Here is a 6,000-nt window from a genome sequence, read left to right as displayed (position 1 = left end):
GAGCAAAAAAATTCTCGTCGAACATATATAAGGAGGCAGCGGACGTGTTGATAATGGCTGAGGTATATGCTTCCTTATGTGAATTTTTTTTGTCCTACTGTAATAAGCATGCATGTGCATCTTATAAATAGATACATTGACGAAATGATGTGAGGTCCGTAATGTGCAAAGATAGATTATGTTTGCAAATTACACGTTCAAAATAAATTATAGAATAAAAATGATATTGATATCATCATGAGCGACTTTGCATCTAGAAAGATAGAAACAAAATTAAGGTAACATATAAGGGGCCCCGGTTCTTGTTCCGCCCCGGGCCCCCGAAATCTCAGGACCGGCCCTGAGCGAACCCCTTTCTGGCAGCGAGAGCGGACAGAGGCAGCTGCAGAAATATCTCCCTCGTCACCCCCTTTCTCTTCCTCGTCTCTTCCCATCCCGCTCCTCTCCTCCATGCCGCCGCCGCCGCTGCTTCCCCCCTCCCTCTCGGCCGCCCGTCTCCCCCGCCGGCTGGCGCAGCTCCTCGCGTCGCCTTCCTCTCCTCTTCATGCGCGGCGGCGTCTCGTCATCAACAGCCACCGCCCATCCCCAGCCCCCACCCTAGCCTCCCCAATCCCCTCCTCCCGCACGAACCCTAGCAGAGAGAGAAGATGAGAGGGAGAGAGAGAAGGAAGGAGAGGGGAGGAGGGAGAAAGAGAGAGGAAAGAGGGGAGGGAGGTGTGGCGGCCGGTGTCGGCCTGCGCCGGCAAGGTCGGGCGCGACCTGGCGGTTGGCGGCGGCTCGATCCGTTCCTGGATCTGCGAGGAGGCTGGGGCTCGGGCACGATGCACGGGAGGCTGCACCCCGCCTCCATCTCCACGCGTGCAGCGGCGACCCCGGGAGGAGCTCGAGCCGCAGCGGTGGTCCACGGCGCCAGCGTCGGCAGGAGGAGCGTGGGCCGTAGAGACGGCCGGCTCCGTCCGGCTTTCGCGCTGCCGTCCATCCACCCGAGCGATCAGTCCGCGCGTCCTCGCCCCCGTCCTCTCACGCACGCCCTCGTGTCTGGATATTTGGTAATTTCTTTTCTGAGCATAAATAGATATTGTGCCCCCACCTGTTTGTTGTTTTGCCCAGCTGAAAGGTGGATCAAATATGAAAGACGTGAGCGTTCAATAGTGTGAAAAGCAAGCCCTGGTCTTGTTGAAGTTCCATTGAATTTCTGTGATACTAATGCTCATATTTTGCAATTTGCTCTCCACAGCTTTCAGTCACGGATTCTTGAAGAAAACAGGTAATGCATTTTGTTTGTGTCAGCTATACTGAATCTACAAAGCCTTTTTTGTCTGCAGAGAAATTCACGCTCTGCATTAGTTAACAGATGCTGATTTTGATCTTAACAATTGCAGGAAAACAGGTAATATATATGATTAGTGTTTGGGTGACCGTTGATTCCTACACCGAGTTGTGTTGCTGTACAAATAGCCTCTCTTTTTGGTGGTGACACGGTGTCCCTTCCAGGTTAGCTGCAACCTTTTCCCCCATCATTCCCCATATTTCTTTCCATAACCTACTTACTGAGTTGTAGGTTCATCGGACCTGTTGCATAAGGCAGAACAAAAATAAGAACATTTGTCAGTTTTTTCATGTGCAGGTTCAGCAGCAGGCAATGCTCAAGACAGAGTTGGGTGCACATCATATATATACATATGTTGTCGCATCTTAATAAACAGAGATGAGCAGAAGCAGAGATGAGATATCTATCCGACTGTCATCCTTCCCAGACTTGGGTCTGTCATCTCTGTCAGCATCCGCTTCCGCTTCCTTAGTTGGTTGTCGCTTCTTTGTAACACCATTTGAATAAATAATAAATAAGCCTGAGTTTGGATTAATCTTGCGTAGCCCATTGGATTGATTGGATATCAGAAGATACGTGTATACTTAGCCAAGACATTATATGCTGACTGAGTTCCCTAAGCAGGGATTTTCAGTCACACTTTCTATAGCCACGTTCATGAGTTGATTCAGTATAGCTCATGAGTTGATTCAGTATTATTATTGATTTGCAATACAGTTGATTCAGTACTAATGTATATACTGTATACGAATGCACATCCCATAATTGTTGTGGTAGACTGTCGTCTGCAGTCCATTTATATGGTCTTTCTCCAGAAACTATAGGTGTGTTCTCTATACTGTTCCAGTGTACTAAATCTGAACATATATCCTTCAAATAATCTACTATTTCATTAGGCACAAATTGGTACAGATAAACCACACATCTCTGCAGACAAACCTTTGTTTTCCATATATCCCATTAAGAAAATAAATGTCACTTCAGATGTAGTGAAAAGAAGTTTAGTTGCCGCCTCAGCTCCTTACTGGCGACTGGTGTGAATCATCTCAGTTTTTTAATGTCACTGTTTATCTTATTTAGTCTTGAGAATTGTTGTGTGTGTTCTTCTCTAGGTTGTGCAAGCCAAGTGGTTGATGCATTGCTTCTTTGTACAGTTTTTGTGGATGTTTTGGTCTGTCTATACCATATTAAGCAAATATGAGTACTTTTAGCTGTAGTGGAAAACAAGAATTTAACAGAGTTTTTGCCAAATTGACATTTCTCTGCTGAAATTATTCCTGAATGTAATGATAGAAGTTTTTTCCCCCATTTCTATATTGTCTCGAATGTTTGGAAAATTGTATCACTGCAATGCCTTCTTCGTATCTGTGGAATTGGAGAAAAATGCATACATGTTATTGATGCCTTAGCAAGAAGGCTCGCCGGCTGGGAGATGGCGAGCGCCAGTGAGCACTATGCACGGTGTAGCAAGCTGGACAAGAGCGTGAGCGACAGTCAAGACATGAGCTATCCAGTGTAGGTTCAGACAATTCATTCATTCATTGCAGGTTCGGCATGTCTCATTATGTCTTTTTGCTTCATATTCAGGGTCAAACTGGGCTATATTTCTTTCATTGAGGCGAGGATGATTCCAGCAGGTGAGGTGCATTTTAGACATCCGGATGATGTCTTGCTATGTCCAGGTGATACCATGTCTGAATTAAGATTTCCCTTGCAGATTTTGCTTGGCGCACTCGCCTTTTTTCTTGAAGTTGGGCGTCGGTCGTCTCTGCGGCAAGGTAAGCTTATCCCATTTACTTTGTTCAACCCAGAGTCAAGATTCATATCCCCTTCACTGTCATTTCATTTGTGAGCATTTATTCCATTGATCTATGTCGTTGGCACCCTGACGATTTAGCCTTTTCTGCTGATCACAATTGCTTGCATCTGCCATCTCATTGAGGAAATGCCCATGCTCCTCTTAATTAAAATTAATGTGAAATATGTTTCTACCAAAATTAATGTGAAGCACTATTGAGACAACGAATTTCAACTATGTTATGAGCCAAACCATATTAAGTATGTGCATCCTCGCTGGAATGCTTTCTGTTCATGAGCTGGTCTCCCAACACGTATTGTCGAGAAAAGAAAAGAAAGGACCTTTTAAGTTCTTAATAGGAGCAAGAGAGCTTCTAAGTACTATCCATACCTATGCTTTATGTAGTTAATTAATAAACTCTCTTTAAATATGATGTTCCCAAGAGATCAGAAGGTTCATGGGGTGATCTTGTAGCTGAGTTGAAAGTCAGAGGGTTTGTGCTATGGGTGACAAGGAATGGTCATAACCTTATTTGTTAGAATATTGCCGAAGATGATCCAAGCTAATTATTTTAGGCACTTGATCTGTTATATTGCCATAAACTGAATTTGTACTACGCGAACATGTGGATCTTTTAGCAGTTAGCCATGTCAAAAACAGGATATATGTCTAACATCTAATTTGAGATGAAGTTGTCCTGCTCAATTAATTTATAGTTTTCTGGATGTTCTGGTGTTCAGCTTGGGAGCAAGTAGAAATACCTGATTTGATGCTCATGCTTCCAAATTTTTCACATTTTCGCGAGAGCTAGGCGTACTTCTCGATGACCTTGCCGTCTCCAACCCATCCGTGGGTATTTCAACTCCCCTTTTGTTTTTTTTCTGCGCACATTTGCTCTACTGTCATTTTGCCTGGTATGCTCTCATTTTCTTAGATTTAGATTTGCTTGTTCTATCTCCTCCCATTTTCTATTTGTTGTTCTTTTCTCTGTTTTTAATTTGGTTTTTTACATACTATTTTATTTATTCTTTTTGGCTACGACATAATGAATGGATTATTGCTTTATTTGGCCTTTATTATATTGTTTCCCATCTACTATATGGTTCACTTTGCTAGCTATAAAAAAAAGCATTATGGGTTACTGCCTGGTGGACCTCTGAATATTTTTTCACCTCAGCTTGATTGACAAGCTCACCGGCAGCTTGATTGACAAGCTCACCGGCAGGAAATGTAGTATGAGATGATTTTTTTTAATTTCTCTAGCTTTTCTTATTGGTATGTACAGAAAGGACAAAGTCGTATACTTAATATCGAGTCTTATTCATCTGCATTTATGGAATACCATTGAAAATCTTGAATTACTTTTGCTTTGATGGGTAATCTATCACTAAACAGAATATAGCTTCCAGCCTTCACACATAGAGACTAATTTAGTACTTCGGTTTTGGGCTGTCCTATTTTCTGTGTGGTCGAACAGGAAAGCTAAATGTACAGTTTATTTGCTCGGCACCATTTATTGTGCCACATAGAAGTACATCTTTTTCTTATTTTTTCTAATGCAATCATCAATACAGTACCTTAGTTAACCTTCCCAATTTTTGTTCTCTTTTTGGTCATACATTAGGATTATTATGGATTTTCTGAAGGTGTTGGCGGGGGTTGCACGGCATGTTCCGTCTGGTTTCAGGAGTGTGTGCTGCACCTGAAAAAATTTCTCGGGTTGTCTCTCTACGTATTTCCACGTTAGTTGTGATATTTTATTTATTGCTCTGCAATCGACAGTTTGACCTCATGCTAGGGCAGCCTCAGCCAGTTGCTTCTTCTATCAAAGGTAAAGAACAGAAGCCTTTTTATTGATATTGCTGTATGGAAAGTTTACTGGAAATTATGATTCTAAGTGGGTGTGAATAACGTGCTTTGTCTTGAAATAATGACATGGAGAAACTATAGTTTCCATACTAAACTTGGTATTTTGATTCACACAAAGTTTCCGTCTACTGATGATTAAACCCATACTTGCCATATGAATAAAGTGACATCAAAAGGGCACTGAACAACAGAGAGAATTAAGGATGTCTTATAAGCATGTTTTCACTTAAGATAGATTTGTATGACTTCACAAATATTCCTGTCAATATAGATTGTAAAGTAGCAGTAGCTTATACAGATAGCTGCAGTTGTTGGCTGCACATGACAACTTCATGTTATTCTGCGCTCACCATAATAATCATTTTTTTTGTTCCATGTAAAGTGGCATGCTTCTTTCTTGCTAATTGTCAATTCTTTTGTACGCTAGACAATGAGGGTATGTAGATAACATGTATGGTTTTTACATTGTTTTGCGCAGGTTGAGATGCATCACATGATGTTTTCCTTTTACATTTATGGGTATTACAGAACCCTTTCTTTTTCCACAAGGGGTAGTAGCTGTGCCATTCGATTCGGAGGACAAAGAGTTGATCACAAAGGGGTAGCATTCAGGACATATACATAAAAGAGTATAGAACCAAATTACATGATGTAATTGACCACTATTTCTATTAACTTCTCCTGTAGCCAATGTTCACAAGTTCATGTATTAAGTACATCTTATTGTGTCACTTGTGTTTACTCCTTTTTTAATGCAAGTTTACTGCTACTCTCTACAAGTTCATGTATTAAGTACATTTTATTATGTCACTTGTGTTTACTCCTTTTTTAATGCAAGTTTACTGCTACTCTCTACAAGTTCATGTATTAAGTACATTTTATTGTGTCACTTGTGTTTACTCCTTTTTTAATGCAAGTTTACTGCTACTCGGAGTTCCTAATCGCACTCAACTATGTTGACCTACCGATGATCTAATTTGTGGCATTATTACCTTAAGAACGT

The 6,000-nt window shown here is 41.5% G+C and overlaps 1 long non-coding RNA gene across 3 annotated transcripts; it reads left to right on the top strand.

Moving 5' to 3' along the window:
• Positions 1-344: 344 nt before the first annotated feature.
• LOC123189987 (uncharacterized) lies at positions 345-5,802 on the top strand. Of its 3 annotated transcripts, none has more exons than XR_006496069.1 (8): positions 349-1,049; positions 1,238-1,267; positions 1,383-1,494; positions 1,628-2,845; positions 2,918-2,967; positions 3,048-3,108; positions 3,869-4,959; positions 5,476-5,802. It is a non-coding gene; the product is annotated as an uncharacterized lncRNA (long non-coding RNA). The 3 variants fall into 3 exon arrangements; XR_006496068.1 differs by having other exon boundaries at positions 358-1,049; positions 4,753-4,959; XR_006496067.1 differs by having other exon boundaries at positions 345-1,049; positions 3,048-4,959.
• The last annotated feature ends 198 nt before the right edge of the window (positions 5,803-6,000 follow it).

Source organism: Triticum aestivum, chromosome 2A (assembly GCF_018294505.1).
Source record: "Triticum aestivum cultivar Chinese Spring chromosome 2A, IWGSC CS RefSeq v2.1, whole genome shotgun sequence".
Taxonomy (NCBI): domain Eukaryota; kingdom Viridiplantae; phylum Streptophyta; class Magnoliopsida; order Poales; family Poaceae; genus Triticum; species Triticum aestivum.
Note: the sequence above shows the minus strand (reverse complement) of the source record. Positions and strands in the feature narration are given on the sequence as shown.